General features: G+C 36.9%; 1 protein-coding gene across 11 annotated transcripts in view; it reads left to right on the plus strand.

The window, feature by feature from the left end:
* MYO6 (myosin VI) overlaps positions 1 to 20,767 on the plus strand; it is a 138,400-nt gene that overhangs the window by 6,753 nt on the left and 110,880 nt on the right. Inside the window, exon 2 of one of the 11 annotated variants that reach the window (XM_057303875.1) lies at positions 13,353 to 13,508. The exons of the other annotated variants lie outside the window; for them this stretch is intronic. The gene's annotated coding sequence lies outside the window, so the exon portion shown is untranslated. The remainder of the gene's footprint in view (positions 1 to 13,352; positions 13,509 to 20,767) is intronic. 11 annotated transcript variants of the gene reach the window in all.

Genomic DNA, 20,767 nt, shown 5'->3' on the forward strand with positions numbered 1-20,767 from the left:
AGTTTCTCTGGGCTTCAGTTTTCTCATCTATAAAATGGAGGCAACAGTGTTACCTACCTGGTGTGGTTCCTGTGAGGACGGAATTAGATAATAATACATGTGAAACATATATCACAGTGGTGTGTAGTTAGTGTGCATTGTTATTGTTACTATGTTAGTTTTTTTGTTTGTTTCTGTTTTGGTTTCTTTGGCCATGTTTAATGTGGAATGTGGATTCTTAAAGTTGGCCAAATTTAAGAGGTTCTGAAATGTAGGTGTGCATCACAATTATCTGGGAACTGGTAAAAAACATTTGTCAGAAAGGTGTGGGTGAGGCCTGGGCATTCGCATTTTAACAAGTTTCTTGGTTGATTGACTTGCACACCAAAATTTGAGAACCACTGTTTAAAACTTTTCTTTATCTTATGCCTAAGAAAGGCTTCAACAATGACGACAAAAAGTGTTTGGAGTAACCAGGCAGTGTATGGTAGAAGGAAGTAAAATATCGGTTACCAGAATCCTTTCATTGCTTTTTTTTTTTTTTCTGTTAAGTTTTTTTTGGGGCTTATAGGCATCTATCTTGAGAGGACAGGGCAGTGTTAAATTTCACACCTAATTTTAATTGTAATGAGCTTTTCAGCGTTTAACCAGCTTCATTTGGAAGTGAGCTGCTTATATTTAATTTTTAAATGATTATGCAAATAGCAATAATAAGTAATACTTGAATAGATCTTAAGATCTTGTGAAACTTTTAAAATTGAATTTCTTTAGATAATGTACTGTTTTGAATTAACCAGACTTGGTATTGTTAGCTGCATCAGGCAAGCTCCCAGCAGGAAAGAGATTTCATCCTTGATGGTGCAAAAGAAGAGATTATGGAGATTAGAGAACGAACAAGGGTGGTGGTGGTGGTGGGGGAAGCACCCACGGAATAGCAATGGTGAAAAACCCTTAAATCTCCAGAGATTACCAAAGCTGAGAGTTGAGAATGGACATTGTGGAGGAGGGCCCTGGGGAACTGTGGCTTTGAGGCAGTCAGGCAGAGAGGGAGGGGAAGTTCCCTGATCTCTCCTCCCTCTGTCTTTGGGTCTTGTTCATTGGTTTACATTGCTGGAACCTCCTTGGGGACCCTAGGTGTTGATCTGTGCAGGCTCATTCTCCCAGGGCAGGAACAGAGCAGAGGAGGATTGGGGGTTTGGTGGAGTAAGTGGAGAGTAAATGTGGAGAATAAGTAGGGCATTGATTAGAACCTTTGGGGATTTTTAGCATTTCCTTGGTGTAGTTCAAATAACTTTGAGTGTTGTGATACATCTCAAAAATCCTTGAGATTGCTTATATTATACATGCTTAGAAAATAGTTCATTCACTTTCTCATCTAATTGGACAGTTATTTTAGGAACTTTTTTTTTTTTTTTTTTTTTTTAAGTAATCTCTGTGCCCAATGTGGTGCTCGAACTCACGACCGGGAGATCAAGCGTTGCATGCTCTTCCGACTGAGATAGCCAGGCTCCCCTTAGGAACTTTTAATGATCTGTATAACACAATGAGAAACATAACCTAAGTCTATTAACATAAAACGCTTTTATTAGTATATTATTTTACCTTAATGAGGTTCCTGAAATTAGTCTTGGTATGAAAGAGTGAATGTTTTTCATTTAAAAGATCTTTTAATGACTAAATTTTTAAAAAAGAATTTTGGCAAGAAGAGGTCTTTGCCTTGTATAATTTGTATCTCCTGCTCACCTGGACTCTTGATAGCAAAAAGACCAGAACATAGGCTTAATGTAGTAACAGTTCATAGAAGTAAGACTGTTGTGAAGTAATTGTTCTTCCCCCGACAAGTCCTTTTAAAGACACATTAAATTTCTGTGTAAATCTGTTGCAGTTTGCTGTTATTCAGCTGTCAATTTTACATAGTTAACCTGAATTCTGGGTACAGGTTTAAATCTGTGTTTTTTATTTTGGACAAATTCCTGAGGATTAGTAAAGAAAAGGGTTTCTCTTCTTAAGAGACAAGGTGGTATGAAGGTCCCTAGTGTATGAGCAGTACTCCCTCTAAAAACGATTAGCTTATAATTTATATTTTCTTTCTACTCTTGAAGGTTCTTGGGCAAAAGAGTACAAGATTTTCTCAGATTAAGCAAAATCTTGTGATATAGCTGCAAAATGCTCGAGACTGCTTGTTTCAAGTACAGCTAGACTGGGTCTTGTTCACAGCTTCCAGAAAGGGAAAAACCAATCATATTACCTAGGGCTGAGCGAATTAATCAAATAACAAACACCTGGCTATGAGACTTTAAAATATAAATAAAGGATACTTCTGGATGTAAATGATATAATTTGGTCTTTTTTTTTTTTTAAACAAATAAGTTTATAAGCTTGACTTTAAAAGAATATGGGGGGGCACCTGGGTGGCTCAGTCAGTTAAGCATCTGACTCTTGATCTCAGCTCAGGTCTTGATCTCTGGGTCTTGAGTTCAGGCTCCCAGTTAGACTCTGAGCTGGGTGTGGAGCATATTCAAGGAAAAAGAAAAAGAATATGGTACAAAAAAGAAACGGGTTTGGAGTAAACCACAGAGCACCTGTGCTTGAAATAATATATTTAGATATGTTCTCAGTAAGTGGTCTTTTCTTCCTTCTTTGAAAAACAGATTTCAAACTTTTTCGGGATCTTCTAAAAACACACTCTTTGTTTTGATTTGGTGCTGATAGAATTAGTATCCTGAAGGGGAGAATTGAGGCTGTTGGTTTTTCCATGTTATGCTCTTTGAATTTCCCTGATTTGAGGATTGAGTTATTCCAAAGAGAATTTTTCTCCAGTTCCTTGTTATTTTTTTTCTAAAATTAGATGAAACAACTGTGTTTTGGTTTGTGGGCATGATTTGCTCTCTGTTATCCTTTTGGTATTTTGGGGAAGAACAAAGTGTATTCATGTGTATGTGTTTTCAAGAGGAATATATTAGCTTCTCTGCTCTTCCTGTGCATCACTGAGGATGAGAGCAGATGATTGATGTAACTTTAATGCTTTTGTTTGAGGTTTCAAACAAAACTGTGGCTGTGTTGGCCATTGAGATGATGGGGAGGAAAAACAGATGAGTGCTTAGGGTAGAAGTAGGCATCGTGTTTTCAATGGCAAATTGAGGAGGTTTATATTAGTTGGAGAAAGGTTTTCTTTTTTTTAAATTTTTAAAATTTTTTTTTAAAGATTTTATTTACTTATTTGACAGAGATAGAGACAGCCAGCGAGAGAGGGAACACAAGCAGGGGGAGTGGGAGAGGAAGAAGCAGGCTCATAGCGGAGGAGCCTGATGTGGGGCTCGATCCCATAACGCTGGGACCACGCCCTGAGCTGAAGGCAGACGCTTAACCGCTGTGCCACCCAGGCGCCCCGAGAAAGATTTTCTATGAGGCATGGTGGGGAGGGGAGAGAAGGATGGGAATTGAATGAGTTTGAACATATGACGAATTTCACTACAGATGTTTTAGAAACCAGAAAAAATATTTATTTCAGTCAGAATTTTTATATTTCATAGATACATTATACTGATTGATTTTTTTTGAAGGGGGGGTGCAGCATAAGTTAGGAATTTATAGACCAGTTGTTTAATTTGGTGATTTTAATGAGTTATTAGCAAAATTGGAGCTAGCCTGATGGTTGTATACAGGAATGTTAGTGTGTCAAAAAATGGGTTATTTTTTTTTATTAAAGGTGTACTTCTGTAACTGGTCCAGAATTTCATGAACTTTGGTTTTGTTCTCTAGCATTCTGTTGTTTGGCACGCAACATTGACATGGTATTTTTAGCACGGTAGAGTAGTTGAATGGTGAAAAGGTTTATGTCATGGGTTGGAAGGTGCCAATATATTATAATGATAGATTGAATGAATGATCCAGATCCAGAATGATCCTAGAACAGTACATTTCTAATGATTCTTGAGGGCCAGTGATATGCCACCACTTCAAGTGTTTTGTAGTCATTTTCACATTTAATTCTAACGTTGATCCTGTGAGGTAGCTCTTCTTCTTATCTCATTTCACAACTGAGAGAGCTGAGGTGGAGATAATTTGCTAGGTTGATACACGTAGTAAGGTGCAGAGCTGAGGGATATCTTCAGGAGGTCTGGATCCAGAGCCTTTGCCCCATTTAGAATTCTAAGTTACCTTTTTCTGTGTTCTCTTGAAGACTCAAAGCTTTGAAAACCCCTTCAGGATTAATCTGTTCTGTCTACTGTATCTAAACAAGGGATGGTAACATCATGACACTCTTGCAGCTATTGCGGGCCTTCAGGTTTAAGCAGGTAACTCCTCCGTCATATCCTCTTTGGTCCTCACCCTCCGATTCCTGTTCTACACAGTGCTCCAGCTTCCGCTGCCCGCTGATGAGAGCAGGGAGACCTTCTGGACACACAGCGTCTAAACTATTCTTTACAGTTTTAAACCCCTTAACTATACATTTTAATTAATACTTCATGAATTTGCTTTAAACAAATGTATTCCTGTAAAGTTTCATATAAATTAAATAAAGAATTAAATTATAATTTCATATTATCCTGGGAAAGATTCTTATTTATTTATTTAAATTATTCTAATAGCGATTTCTTTTGTAAAGGGAAGAATCTTTTTGTTGAACAGTGGTTGTTTTCTAGATTGTGCTAACAAAGATGGGATATTTCACATATTACTGTTGTATAAACATGGGTCTGGCTAAATACACATTTTATATAAATATGCCTAAATTAAGCTTGATCTCATATTCTGCTTGATATTACTAATAAAAGGGGATTGGGTAATAGGGGTTTTTCTTCAGTACATGCTGTTTGTTGGATTTGCCCTCTAATGTTCTACAGTAGGCCATCTACACTAAGAATAATATGCTTTTAAGCAGTAGAGTGAGGTTCAGTATGTAGCACAATAGTATATGTATGTGTGTGTATATATATATATATTTTTTAATTCTTTTTGTGTGACCTAATAAAATTTATTAGGTCAATGATAGTGTTCTGTTTTAATGCTAAAAATCAGTGTTTTATATGAGTGAAATAAATTGTTTGAAAATAACAGTTAAATTTAGAGACATTGTTTTACTTAAAAATTGTTATGGTTGAAAGCAGACAAACTGTTGTTTGGAAAACATACTTTGATGTAGCTCTGGGTTGAATATTTATTTCCTGTACCTAATACCATGCTAATGAGGCCACGAACCCGGATTCATTGTGTTCTGCCCTAAACACTCAACAGAGACCGCTCTGTAACCTCGTAATTAATAGATCCATTGGCCTCATTTAGATCATTATTCTTTTCCAACCTGTTCAACTCTTCACCAACTAATCCTCCTTGAATTCTTTTTCCTTAGCTTCTGTGGTCATGCACTCTGTCAGGTCTCTGACTTTTCCCGTTTTGTTTTTACTGCTTAATTCTCTCCGCCGATGCCTTTACTGTTCATGCCTCATAAACCTCTGTACTTGGCACTTTGCTCTACTCACTCTGTTTCTTATTAGTCCCATGGTTCCAATTCTTATTTTTAGTGCAGATTTCCCCCAAATTTCTTTCTGTATCAACTTGACCGTCATTTCTAAACTGATGCTGTCCACACGTCTTCAGATTTCACAATTCCTGTCAAATCTACCTCCTTTGAGAAGCTTGGATCTTCTTCTGTTGCCCATATGATAGCCCCATTGCCTTAGTTACTCAGGTTCAGAATTTTCACTCACCTTTTCCCTCTTGTCATATTCATTCACTTGCCAAACCCTGTTCTGCTTCTGGAAGGTCATCCTTCACTTTCTACTCCCTCTGAGTGCAGGCTTCATTACTTTTTCTTCCATGTACATCTCCTTGTGTTTGGCCCTTTTCCTCAATGCACAGCACAGTCTGTCCTGTGCATTGCCATTGGTGCTATGTTTCAAAGTAGAAATCTGGTTGTAACATACTCTTGCTGAATAAGAATCCTTATTAGCCTTTACTAATACATTTCAGAGTCCAAACTTGTACTGTGGGGTTGAAACCCTTCGTGGCCTAATCTCTTGGCTCGCTGTTCTACTGCAGCGCTTGTCGCACTTCTGCCGCTGTGCCATGCTCTGGCCCCGTAGACCTATTCCCTAAACATGTCCCCATTCTCCCATCTTCCTACTCTTGTTCAAACAAAACTTTGGCTGGAATTCACTTTTCTTTAGTCTTACCTTTCAGGAACTGTTTGAATTAAATCTTTCAAAATAGTTTCCCCAAATTTACTGTTTGGAATTATACCTGTATTATAATATTTATCACAGGTTATGTAATATATGTGTGTCTTCTTTCATTGTCTCCTACTCTCATTAGATTAATTATGAATGACTAGAGAATGTGAGCTGCCTAGCAAAAGATTTGGTAAGATTTTATGTAGATCAGTGCATCTCAGGTTTTAGGATTCTTTTTTACTCATAATTATTGAGGACTCTGTGAAGATTCTGTTTATCTCTTTGGTTATATCAATATTTACTGTGTTAGAAATGAAAATTTAGGAATTGAGAACTTATTTAATCCATTTAAAAATAAATAATAAATGCATGTTAACAGAAAATGACATTTTATGAAAAAAAACTATTTTGGGGGTTGCCTAGCTGGCTCAGTCGGTAGAATATCTGACTCTTGATCTTGGGGTTGTGAATTTAAGCCCACGTTGGGTGTAGAGAGTACTTAAAGATTAACAGAAAGAAAAGACTATTTTCCAAAACAAAGATTTGTGAAAAAAGGTGGCACTATTTTATATTTTTGTGAATCTCTATGATGTCTTACTTCAGAGAAGATAACTGAATGAAATTTTCCTGCATTATGTTGTTTTTGGTTGAACTGTAGATGAAGAAATCTGACCTCACACAGATATATATCTTTGGGAAAGGAAGTAGTAATCTAACCTTTTTAGATAATTTTGTATATCCTTCTTTGGTCGTAACAAAACTCAGCAGGTGGTAGTTTCTTAAAATTTCAAGGTGGAATCTTAAACCATACTAGTGAACTTTTGTACTCTGTTATATTATAATCTGTTGATGTATTTTGCACCCAGAATGTATCTTTTGCCCATTCATGATTTTATAACATAATGTATTGGTCATTTGAAACACACTGTTTTTGCTGAATTATGTAGATCTTCCAAAATTTTGTAATCTCAAAAAATTATATTTTGATTTCATCAGAAAAGTCTTAACTATTTAAACTTTAACAGCATAAGCTATTATGCTTAAGGTGGCAGATACAAGTTTTCCCAAATTCTGCTTTTCGCTTGAATTTTATTATTGTCAACAAATGTTGTCATTTGCTTTGCTTGAAGTGACAGGCTTTACTCAAAAAACAAACAAAACCCCAAATTTGCCAAAAACCCAAGTTTGAATAACCAAGGTTTTTTAGTCATTGTTTCCAGTAACCATGGTATTTTATGGAAAAAAAAAGTTCCTGAAGATTACAACTCAAACATTCACACAAGTATTTTCCTTGAGGCATTATTTTGTTTTACAGCAGAAGTACTTTATGTGCAATTCCTACCATAATGTAGAATGTTAAAAAGGTGTATTTAAGATCAAGATATACTAAAATTAATAGATTTTACTGCTTAATCAGAAGTATTCTTTTTTGTTTAAAGATTTTATTTATTTATCTGAGAGAAGGGAGAGCACAGAGGGAGAGGGAGAGGGAGAAGCAGGCTCCCCCGCTGACCAGAGAGCCTGACAATGTGGGGCTCAATCCCAGGACCCTGGGATCATAACCTGACCTGAAGGCAGTTGCTTAACCCACTGAGCCACCGGGCACCCCAGTCAAAAGTATCCTTAAGTGAAACCAGCATTCTTTTACTGTGGGTGCAGTGACCACTGTCTTGGTTCTGGCTAAAGAGGTACAAGTTTTACCTATCATTGGTTCTGTATAATTAGGGTAAATGTAACTATAGTGAAAAAGACAAGTGTCTTGGTATTATTATGAAAATAGTTTTGACCTTGTTGACTCTCTGAAAGGGTCTCAAGGATCTTTAGGGGGTGCATTGACTTGGAGAACTGCTGGTCTAGGTAATAGTCTGCTTGAGTTCTGAATGTGTTCAGGTTTCCTGTAGGCCAGACATGTAGAAGCCTAGAAAGTTGGAAATGGACATTACCCTGGAGTTAATTTAATTCTAATTCCTCATTAATTCTATTTCATTCTAATTAATTCTAATTCCTTCATTAATAATGAAGAGACTTGATGAAGGCAATACAGTTAAATTAGAGGCAGAACTGAAAAGATAATTCCTGTGGCTCTTAGTTCAGAATTCATTTTTTCTATCAATATTGTGAAATTTAAAAATTTAGAGGATGAGGCACCTGGGTGGCTCAGTCGCTTAAGGGTCTGACTCTTGATTTTGGCTCAGGTCGTGATCTCAGAGTCGTGGGATGGAGCCCTGTGTTGTGGGCTCTATGCTGGGTGTGGAGCCTGCTTAAGATTCTCTCTCTCCTTCTCCCTCTTCACCCCCCCCCCCGCCACAGCCCTGCCCGCTTGTGCATGCACACACTCTCTCTCAAAAAAAAAAAATATTAGAGGTAATTTCAGACACATTTCATATAAAGCTATAACTAGAAAATAAGCATTTTTTTTAATGCTATAATACAGATACTGTCAAATAGAATTCCTTAGGGTGTAAATTTTTGAACTCTGTAGAACTCTAGGATCAGCTTTCATCTGTTTCTTACCTTTTTTCCATCTAGTTGAATATGAAATTGCCGTGGTTACATGGACAACTGAGAAATTGAGATAATTCAACAATTAATGTGTAATTGTTGCTAAGAAAAGTCTTAAAATATACCTTGGGAAAAATCAGTATCATCAGTTTGACATTTAAGAGAACAGCATATAATTATATATAAAAATGAAAAATAATTGAGCATATTTTAGAGAGTGGTTTTTTTTTAAATCGTTGACTGTGGAACGTTTTAAGCACGTTAAGAGAAGAAGAGCTATGAACCCCCATGTACCTATCGTGCAGATTCAACAGTTAGCAACTTATGGCTAATTTTATTTTATCTTTTATCTAAAACTACCCCCCCCTGAATTATTTTGAATCAGATCCCAGATATCATATAATATCATCTACAAACATTTCAGCTTGTAGAAGGGAGTGTTTCTTAAAACTTGTAATTAGGCATATATAATGATGTCAGGACTTGATATCTAATAAATTTGAATGAACCTGTCAGAGTCTTTTCTAGTTTAACCAACAAAGACTAGAAACAAACAGAAATCCTTCTTCTTTTGATCCTGCCGTTCTTGTTCTTTTGCCTTATATCTCTTAACATAACTCTAAATTTCTTGAAAGAGAAGACTCTATTAGCTGTTTGTTTTTCCTATTTTTAAATGAGTTTACTTTAGTTTTTTTTTTTTAAGATTTAATTTATTTGAGAGAGAGAGAGAGCTCAAGCAGTGGGGAGAGGGTCAGAGGGAGAGGGAGATGTTGACTCCCTCCTGAGCAGGGAGCCCGATGTGGGGCTCAACCCCAGGACCCCGAGATCCTGACCTGAATTGAAGGCAGATGCTCAACTGACTGATCTCCCTACTTTAGTTTTTTAAATGAATATACTATAGAAATCATATTTTGCTTCTCCAGATATTTTACTCTTAGGATTTTTAAGGTTGTATCTGTTGCAAAATGTATAAATAACTTTTTTTTACCTGGTAGTTTTAGAATATTGAGATGCCAGTAATCTGGTCTATTTTGGGTGAATTTAATACAAGAGTTTTTCTTTATTTTACAAGAGGGAGTACAGACTTCTAGTTATAAAGTAGAATAAACAGATGGTTACCAGAGGGGAGGTGGGTGCGGGGATGGGTGAAATAAGTGAAGGAGATTAAGATTATATTTATCTTGATGAGTGCTGAGTAATATATAGAATTCTTGCATTACTATATTGTACACCTAAAACTAATGTAACAATGTTAACTATACTGGAATTAAAATAAATAAAAACCCAAAACCCGAAACAAGCAAACAAAAATAAATTAGACATGGAGATATAATGTACAGCACAGGGAATGTAGTTAATATTTGTAATACGTCTGGTGACAGGTGGTAGCTAGATTTACTGTGGTAATGACTTTGTAGTGTATATAAATGTTGAATGACTATGCAGTACATCTGAAACTAAAATAATATTGTATATCCACAATATTTTAATAAAAAAAAGTGATACCATAGAGGGATTGCCATAAAGATATATAAAAAGTGTCCATTAAGAGATACTTATTTGAAAACATGCCAGAAATAATTTTCTCATATTGTTTTAGTATAGAATTAAGTATTTGTTGTCTTCTATTTAGTATTTGAACTTCTTTTTTTTTTTTTTGAAGATTTTATTTATTTATTTATTTGACAGAGAGAGACAGCCAGCGAGAGAGGGAACACAAGCAGGGGGAGTGGGAGAGGAAGAAGCAGGCTCCCAGTGGAAGAGCCTGATGTGAGGCTTGATCCCATAACGCCAGGATCACGCCCTGAGCTGAAGGCAGATGCTTAATGACTAAGCCACCCAGGTGCCCCAGTATTTGAACTTCTAAACCACCCCCTTATGCTTTTAGTTTTATAGATATTTTCCGATGACTATTATTTGTCTAACTGAAAGTTAGATCTCTTTTTTTGGGGAAGATAGATGTCTTTTAATTGATTTATCTTTCCTGAGTTTTTGATGTCATGTTGACAATTTAGGTGAATCTTGATGGATAATAATATATTTAAAGAATCAGATTTGTTAACAAGGATAGTGTAGAGTGCATACATTAAGTTAGCAATGTTGTTTCTTACATTAGTTTTCTTTGTAAAAGAATTCTGCAAAGGGTCTTTTTACTGACCTCTGTTAAAGTCATACATATCTCCAAGAAATTGATTAATGAACAAAAAAGGAAAGACATGAATGTATGTTTTAACTGAGGATACATACATTTATCTGTACTTATTCCTCATCAGAGCTGCAGTATTTATATTTGGACTCCAGATGCTCAATGGATTTCTGGGTAAATAAAATTTAAGGGAAGATATCAGGTAATCAAAGTTATAACCTGAACATTAAAAGTTCCCTGATTGTATAAGACGATATGAAATATTTCCCTTATTCCTCGCTGCAGTGTAAATGAAAATTTGGGGTGGCTTTCCAAAAAGCGCTATATCAACATAAAAGTGATTTGATTTACATTTGTTACTGTTAGAAGTGAAGGAATAAATTCTTGGATTGTTTTAAAAATCCTGACGTCTGGGGGCACCTGAGTGGCTCAGTTGGTTGAGCACCTGACTCTTGATTTTGGCTTGGGTCATGGTCTCAGGGTCATGGGACCCAGCCCTGCTTTGGGCTCCCTGCTCGGCGGCAGGGAGTCTGCTTGAGATTCTTTCTCTCCCTCTCCTCCTTCTCCCCCCTCCCTCCTGCAGGCATTCTCTCTCTCTCTCTCTCCCTCAAATAAATAAATAAATAAATCTTTAAAAAAAAAACAAACCCTGATGTCTGGGCCACAGCCTAGACCCATTAAATCTGAGATCTTGGGAGGGTGAGACCTAGATGTCAATACTTTTTCAAAAGTCTTCAGATGACTCCAGTGTGCAGCTCAGTTGTTTCTCTTTTTTTTTTTATATTAAATCTGTGTAAATAAAACTTTTTGTCAAATACTGAGGAAACTTTTGTTGATCAAAATGTTTTAAAAAGGGGTGTCTGGGTGGTTCAGTAGGTTAAGCGTCTGCCTTTGGCTCAAGTCATGATCCCAGGGTCCTGGGATTGAGTGCCGAGTTGGACTCTGGGCTCAGCAGGGAGCCTGCTTCTCCCTCTGCCCCTCCCCCTGCTCATGCTTGCCTGAATGCTCTCTCTCTCTCTTTCAAATAAATAAATAAAATCTTTTAAAAATGTTTTAAAAATTCAGAAGATTTTACTTATTTATCTGACAGAGAGAGAGAGTACAAGCAGGGGGCGCAGCAGAGGGAGAGGTAAAAGCAGGCTCCCTGTTAAGCAGGGAGCCCTATTTGGGGCTCAATCCCAGGACCCTGGGATCATGACTGAGGCTGAAGGCAGATGCTTAACCGACTGAGCCACCCAGGTGCCCCCAAAATTCAGTTTTTATATAGTAATTATGAAAATGTTCAGTGTCTCATGGAGGAGTTAAAGAATAGAACACATTCTATGGTGGAGACTTAAGAATTATTGAAAATTATTAGGGGCACCTGGGTGGCTAAGTTGGTTAAGTGTCTACCTTCGGTTCAGGTCATGATCTCAGGGTCCAGGGATCGAGCCCCACATCAGCTCCCTGCTCAGCGGGGAGTGTGCTTCTTCCACTCCACCTCCCTCCCTCCACTTGTGTGCTCTCGCTCGCTCTCTCTCTCAAATAAATAAAATCTTAAAAAAAGGGAAAATTATTAAAATGCTATACTTGTTATTCATTATAAAATTTGGAAGTAGAAATTAGTTCTGTTGAATCTGATTTATAGAATACCTTTGTGGACCAGTCAATCCTATTTTAAGCCTCTATACAGTTAACTTATTGTTTGTTCATTATGTAAATCCGTGTAACCAAAGTGAAGTGAATAAGAATCCTTGATATTTTTACCATGTATGGATAATCACTATTGTTGGCATTTTGCTGGGTGATATTTTAGTGTGTGCCTGTATGTATACCTATATATTTTTAACAAAAATGAAATGAAAATAACTTCCCTCCCCTTTATTGGAAGGCCTTAAAAATTAAATGCATTTTCATCTCTGTAAAATGTTTCAGGAAATTTCATTTCCGTACCTGGAATTTATGATTTTTGGGCTCTGTGACTGTTTCTGTAAACAGAAAAGTAACTATCCTTAGATGCTGCCATAACACTTTGCTGTAGCCCCACTTAATAACTGCTTGACGATTTATGTAGATGAATGTCCATTTATATTCCAAACCAAATATGTTTTTCTTGAGGTGTTATATATAACATAATATAAACATTTTTGTTTTTTAACTTTTATATAATAAAATGGTTATGAATTATGTATTTAATTTTCTAAGAATATTATTTAAAAACATGATTTCAATATTTTTGCATCAAATAGGATTAATGAGTTTACCTTAATTACAGCCCTATACAAATTTAAAGAATTTATAGATTTTCCTCCCATGATCCAGTAGTTTGAATAAACTTATTGACGTGCTCTTTTTATATATTCATGTGTCTTCCTACCACTAAATTGCTGATATCCTCTTATATTCTATTGGTTCTTTTTTTGCCATTATTAGAGAATGACTGTAGTATTTAGTGTGTTATGTGAGTGTTGAGATCCTTAATGAAACATACTAAAGCAGTGTTGTTTTTATTTTTCATGTAACAGCTGTCTTTCACTTTTTTTTTTTAAAGATTTTATTTATTTATTTGACAGAGAGACAGACAGCCAGCGAGAGAGGGAACACAAGCAGGGGGAGTGGGAGAGGAAGAAGCAGGCTCATAGCAGAGGAGCCTGTTGTGGGGCTCGATCCCATGACGCCGGGATCATGCCCTGAGCCGAAGGCAGACGCTTAACGACTGCGCTACCCAGGTGCCTCTGTCTTTCACTTTTTATTTATTTTATTTATTTTTAGAGAAGGGGGGAGAGAGAGGTGGGGAGAGGGGCGGAGCGAGAGGGAGAGAGAGACTCTCAAGCACATCTCCATCCCACAGCCCTGAGAGCATGACCTGAGCGGAAATCAAGAGCTGGATGCTTAACCAACTGAGCCACCCAGGTGCCCTGTCTTCTACCTTTTAAAAAATGGTTTCTTAAGTAATAGAATGTTATGGTGTATTTCTTAGAGATTTTTCCTTAGTGAGGAAAATCAAGGAAATGGGAGTTTTCCCCTTAGTTTTTATCCCCTCCCTCTTCCCTGACTTTTGTAAAGTGGTGCTTAAAAACTTGGGTGGTTTAGATGGGAGATTATTTATTGCAATGTATGCAAGATTATACTTTGATATTATCATTTCCACGTTGTAAAGAAGGTGCTGTTTTCACAGTACTTAGTTATGTCCCAATAGACCAATGTGTTCTCTTCAGTAAATACGATCCCCCTAGGACTTGGAATTTGCGGTTGCTGGGTTGCCACTGGTAAGTTTAGAGTCTGAATAGTAATTGGGCTGAGCAAATTCTTCTGTGGCTATCAGTAGGCATGGAACAATGTGTGCAGGTCACCTCTGGGTTCGGAATATGTGCAAAAGCTACTGACTGCTGCCTTGGCTCCTGGCATGGGGTGCTGGGCTGGCCCTTGTCCCTGGATGTTTTGAATGAGACACTTTGGCAACTCTCCAGATTGGAAATATACCTTCTTAGGTTCCAGATCTACCTGGCTCATATGAGGGCAGTGTATGGGGATAGCAGCACCTCAGGTGGATGCCTAGTTTTGCCAAAGATCAGTCTCCCGCCTTGAGAGCCGTGCTGCTTATCCATTGACAGTCTGGGAGCAGATTGCCAAATACAGGTCAGGCGGTATATATGACCTGTAAAAGGATCCCCTCCTTTTCCAGTTAGGCTGCTCAAAGCTTGAACTTTGTTTGGTTATTATTTTTATTATTTTTTCAAGGGTTATACTGTTTTTCAAAATATATATTTAAGTAATCTCCACACCCAGTGTGGGGCTCGAACTCACTACCCCGAGATCAAGAGTCACATGTTCCACCCACTGAGCCAGCCAGGCACCCCTGAAGGGTTATATTGTTTATTATTATTTTTGTTATTAGTTTTTAAAGTAATCTCTATTCCCAATATGGGGCTCGAATCCTAGACCCCAAAATCAAGAGTTGCATGTGTTATCAACTGAGCCAGCCAAGTGTCCCTGGTTGTTATTTTTTTAATGTTATTTTGTTATTGGTTAACAATTTTGATGTCTAGTTAAAGCTTAGTAATATGTTTATTTGAAGGAATATGGCCTATATCAGAAATTCATAGTGCTACCCTTATAAAGGAATGAAAAGTGGCTTTTTAATGGAATTGACTAATGCATTTCTAATAACAGTAATCAGTAACATTTACAAGGTAGTTTGAATCCTGATATGTAGAGCACATTGGTGTTTTGTTTTGTTTTCCTGGCATGTATAGCATATCACCACTGTACATTTCATTCTACTCATCTTTTATACTACTCCATTGAAATGGATCTCCTTTGTCCTAGGCCTTGTTCTTCACTGCGCCCATCACCATTAGTCCCCGTGCCTGTGAATACTTCGTATTAGCACTTTAAGTGTTGCTGTACCATACAGTATACTTGTCTTTCTCCTTCAGTAACTTGTAAACACTCTGGTTTTATTCTTGGGTGTTCAAGGCCTAATACTTTGCCCCGTCCTAATAGATACCCAATTAATGTCAGTTTGGGGAATAACTTACTTCATCATAAATTTGAACTGTGAATATATTGTTTACTTCTTTTGGAAAATTGTTTTCTCCAAATATAAATTCTAGGTCAGCCCATTTACTTATAAATCATTTAGAGATGGTGAAATTGAGATAGTCATGGGCTAATGAGCCCAGGAAGCTAGAATATTGCTAAAAAAAATACTCGTAATAATGGTGAGAAAGGATTTTTTAAGGGAGATGAAACCATAGATGTAACTATTTCTCTTAGGAACCTTTTCTTTAACAATCTGGGAAGATATGGTCAGACACATTGGCAGAGATGAGATCATTTCTACATGTGAAAAAAATTTAAGCAGTGCTTCTTTCTATATCTATTAGTGTTAGATTAATACTTTTGAAAACTTAGAAAACTGAATTTAGTCCTTGGTGCACATTCTCCTTTTTTAATCTCCATGTTGAGGTTTTGTGTACTATTTTTTCTGGCCTCAGGGTTGAAGAAGTCTGACTGTATGAGAAAGGCTGTTACACTAGTGTACACATAAACACTTACAGCACCAGTTCGAGTTTTCATAGAGTTTATTACGTTTTTGGATCAAAGTTATTTTAAAGATTTATTTACTTATTTTTAGAGAAAGAGGGAAAGTGCGCCATGTACCTGTGAGTGGGGGGAGGGGCAGAGGGACGCTGAAGCAGACTCCCTGCTGAGTGCAGGTTGGCTCTCGGGACCCTGAGACCATGAGTTGCGCTGAAATCAGGAGTCAGACGCTTACCCGTCTTACAGGCACTCCTGAAAGTTCTTTTAAAGATCTTTTTTTTTTTTCTGATATAAAACCAATAGCTATCCTTTTAAAAGTTTGAAAAATGGAAATGTATAAAGGAGAAAAGAAAAATCATTTATAATGCCACCACTTATAAATAGTATTAATATTTTTATATATCTTCTGTTTTTAAAAACTTAATTTATTCTTATTGCCAAATCAGAAAAATATTATGCTCTACTTTCTTCAAGGTCTTTTCTCTTTTTTCCTAATTAATTGTAATTTATCTGGAATTTACTTTGGAGTATGGTTGGAAGGTTATTTTAAAGTTATAATAATCATTTTCCTTTTTCTTACTACTGAGAAAAGTCTGATCTTTTAGCCTGCTATTAGGGAAGTTTTTAATTTAATTTTTCAATGCTTTGTCTACCCTATAAATTTTTTTGAAAATTATTTTTTACATTGTCTTCATTTAAAATTAACCACTCATAAGAGAATGCATTCTTTTGCCAACAACAAATCAAAACAATATAATACAGATACAGTTGACATACCCGTAGACCACCACCTGGTTTTTTTCCATCTAGAAACTAAGCATTGTTGTCATTTTTGTGTGTATATTTCTGTATCTTCTACTATTTTTGCAGTTTTTGGCTTGTAGAAATAATGTAGTGGGTTATGTTTTGTTTTGTTTTAAGTTGCACGTGGAGCCCAACATGAGGCTTGAACTCATGATCCTAAGATCAAGACCTGAGCTGAGAGTTGGATGTTTAACCAATTGAGCCACCCACGTGCCCCAAAATAATGTAGTTTTGTATGTTTTTTGACATTAAAGATCTCGTATTCTACAAATGTTTTGCACCTTCATTTTGTCGTATAACACTAGACCCTAGGTGTCCATCTTGAAAGGTAAAGATTCACTTTACTGTTTTTATTTAATTTATATTATTGTTTTTTTCTTTCAGTAAGCTCTGTGCCCACTGTGGGGCTTGAACTCATGACCCTGAGATTAGGAGTTTCATGCTCTACCAACTGAGCTAGCCAGGTGCTAGTTCACTTTACTGTTTTTAGTCGCTGCATGGCTTTCTGTAATTCAGATATAGCATAGTTTATTAAACCATCTTGTGTACTGAAAGATATTTAGGTTGTTTGCGTTTTTCCTCTTATTCACAGTAGTACAAGAAATATCCTTGGTGTATACTGAGTGCTGGTTCAGAAGATTTACTGTAGTCTTGCTAACAGAACAACTTGACATTACAGGTTTTTAATTTTCGTCACTGTGGTAGGTGAAAAAGTATCTTGTTTTAATTACATAAAAGAATACCTTTCTTAAGCGGAAATACCAGAATTTAATGGTAAAGATGGGTGAAATATGGTTTTCTGGCATAATTCTTTACAGAGATATGGCTGGCTGTTTTAAACAGACTTTGTGTTTAAAAGGGTAAAAAAAAAAAGTTGAATTTGTGATTTTGTATGAAGAAGCACTGAGTTCTCTTTCCCTAATTCATTTTAGTTAGTTTAGTTTACAATTGAATTAAGTTGTAATTCAGGGGAAAAAAGCATTCTTTGCTTTTCAGTCCAGAATCAGATGTTTTAAAATCTAAGACCTTGGGAAACATTCCTAAGCTTGAGAAAACAATTTGTCTAATAAAATATGAACCCCATGACACCTTTTATATTCTGATTTACAGGAAAAGAGAAATAAGAATACATTTTAAAGTGTTTTGGAAAATAGTCAAGTAATGGATTATTTAGAATTCATATATTAAGAGTGTAGCTTTTTAAATTTAAGTATTTTATACATGCATCATTGGTATTTGGTTAGTAGTGGCGTGATCTGTAGGATAAGCAAACTGAAACAAATAGGAATATGGTATTAAAAGGAAATGATCATAAAATAACCCAACCAAATAGTTCCTCTGATGTAAATTTCATTTTTTTAAAAAAAATTTTTCTTTATTTTAGAGAGAACATGAACATGCGTGAATGAGCGGGGGAGGGACAGAGGGAGAGAGAATCTGAAACAGACTCTGCACTCTGCACGGAGCCTCTCATAGGGTCTCAGTCCCATGACAGCAAGATCACGATGGAGCTGAAGGACATTTAACTGACTGAGCCACCTAAGCATCCCTAAATTTCACTTTTTTTTTTTTTTTTTTTTTAAAGATTTTTATTTATTTATTTGACAGAGATAGAGACAGCCAGCAAGAGAGGGAACACAAGTAGGGGGAGTGGGAGAGGAAGAAGCAGGCTCATAGAGGAGGAGCCTGACGTGGGGCTCGATCCCGGAACGCCGGGATCACGCCCTGAGCCGAAGGCAGACGCTTTAACCGCTGTGCCACCCAGGCGCCCCCCTAAATTTCACTTTTATTAGTGATTTCCTATGTCTGTTTTGATTATAATTTTCTTAGAGTGTCAATGTCTAAAGCATCATATAATTATTGTACAGTGTAGTATATTTTCTTCTGAATTTTATCATTTCTTGAGAATTATGCAGATATTGAACAGTTTTTTTGAATTATTTTTATGGTATTTAATATTTTTAATTTTTAAAAATTTTTTATAGGGACTGCACGTGAGCAGTGGAGGCCAGGGAGAGGGATAGTGGAGAGAGAGAGAATCTTAAACAGGCTCCGTGCTCAGCAGGGAGCCCAGTGCAGGGCCAAATCTCATGACCCTGAGATCATGACCTGAGCCAAAATCAAGAGTCAGACACTCAACCAACTGAGCCACCCAGGTGCCCCTTTGTGGTGTAGTTTTATGTGTCTTGTATTTGTTTAGTGAAAATAATAGGAATAGCTTTAAAAAATTAAATCTCTTTGAGGTACCCAGTCACAGAATTGCTCCCACTTGTTTAAAGTATCCAATCCAGAGTGAACCCTTGCATCCTTAGATGCTCTTTGAAATTACCCAAAGCCAAAATTCTAAAATAAGTTCTAATACCCTCTTTCTGAGAAGCCCCACCATTCTCTGTGGTGAGAATTCTCCCTTACTGCAACAAGTAATAAACCCAACTTATTTAACTATTGAAAAAAATTAAATCTCTGCCTTCACTTTTCTTACTTTCTGCAGGGAGAAAATGCTTTAAAAGTGGGGCCATTTAACTTTGTTTTTGTTTTCCTTCCTTCCTTCCTTCCTTCCTTCCTTCCTTCCTTCCTTCCTTCCTTCCTTCTTTCTTTTTTCTTTTCTTTTCTTTTCTTTTCTTTTCTTTTTTCTTTTCTTTTCTTTTCTTTTCTTTTCCCTCCCTCCCTCCCTCCCTCCCTCCCTCTCTCTCTTTCTTTCTTTCTTTCTTTCTTTCTTTCTTTCTTTCTTTTTTTTTTCTTTTTCTTTTTTTTCTTTCCTTTTTTTAAAGTAGGCTCCATGCCCAGTGTGGAGCCCAACGTGGGGCTTGAACTCACAACCCTGAGATCAGGACCTGAGATGAGATCAAGAGTCTGACGCTTAACCGATTGAGTCCTCCAGGCACCCCCAATTTTGTTTGTTATTTAAATTCTTTTTTAAAAAATGCCTTTTTTTTTAAGATTTTATTTTTATGTAAACTCTACACCCAACATGGGGCTCAAACTCACAACCTTGAGATTAAGAGTCACACACTCTCCCAACTGAGCCAGCCGGGTGCCCCTAACAATGCCTTTAAAAGCATGCATATTTATGACAGTATTATATTTACATGTTTTAACTCACAAAGTTGCCTTTCATTTGTGATACTGTATTGTAATGTGTCAGTTTTACTTTAGGAACTACGTGTTGTGTTCAACAGCATTTTTGGGTAATGGCAAAAATCATTGTTAAAATAGGGCATTTTTTTTTTTTAAAGATTTTATTTATTTATGTGACGGAGAGACAGCCAGCGAGAGAGGGAACACAGCAGGGGGAGTGGGAGAGGAAGAAGCAGGCTCCCAGCGGAGGAGCCCGATGTGGGACTCGATCCCGGAACGCCAGCATCAAGCCCTGAGCCAAAGGCAGACGCTTAACGACTGCGCTACCCAGGCGCCCCATAAAATAGGGCATTTTAAATATGTGGTGTTAACATTCTACTGAAATCGTATTATGAATCTCTTGTTTTTTGCAGAGACAAGGAAAGGTGTGTGCTAGATTTGAAATTCTGTAGAGGTGAATCAGTGGTGGTACATATCTGCCTCCCCAAAACTTTAATCTTAGCGTCTGAGACTATATTGTTTGCACACGATCTAACTTAACATGCGGCTTTGTTTAGCCATTTGACTTAGGGCATTCATTATTCATCTGTTCAGTCAACAAATACTCAGTAATTCCCTATGTATGATATACTGTATTCAGTGCTGGCAGTATGTGGGTGAACAGGACATGATTCTTGTCCTTAAACTCTAGGAGAGATTAAAATTTAACAACAAAGTACCAAACAAAGTAGAGAGAAACTAATGTTTTAGAGAGTTAAAAGCAGGTGCAGAAGAAGGAGCATCTGTTCTGAGAAGGGTTTTGGTGGAAGATTTCAAGGAGGAGAGATTTGTTTAATTAAAAAAAAAAAAAGATTTTGTGAGAGAGAAAGAGAGCGAGAGAACAAGTAGGGGGAGGGGCAGAGGGAGAGGGAGAAGCAGGCTCCCCGCTGAGGTGGGAGCCCAATGTGGGACTCAATCCCAGGACCCTGGGATCATGACCTGAGCCACCCAGGCGCCCCATATTTGTTTAATTTTTGAAGCAGTGAGTAAAAATGCATTATGTGAAGAACAGGGGAGAAGC

Source organism: Ursus arctos, unplaced genomic scaffold (assembly GCF_023065955.2).
Source record: "Ursus arctos isolate Adak ecotype North America unplaced genomic scaffold, UrsArc2.0 scaffold_29, whole genome shotgun sequence".
NCBI classification, from domain to species: domain Eukaryota; kingdom Metazoa; phylum Chordata; class Mammalia; order Carnivora; family Ursidae; genus Ursus; species Ursus arctos.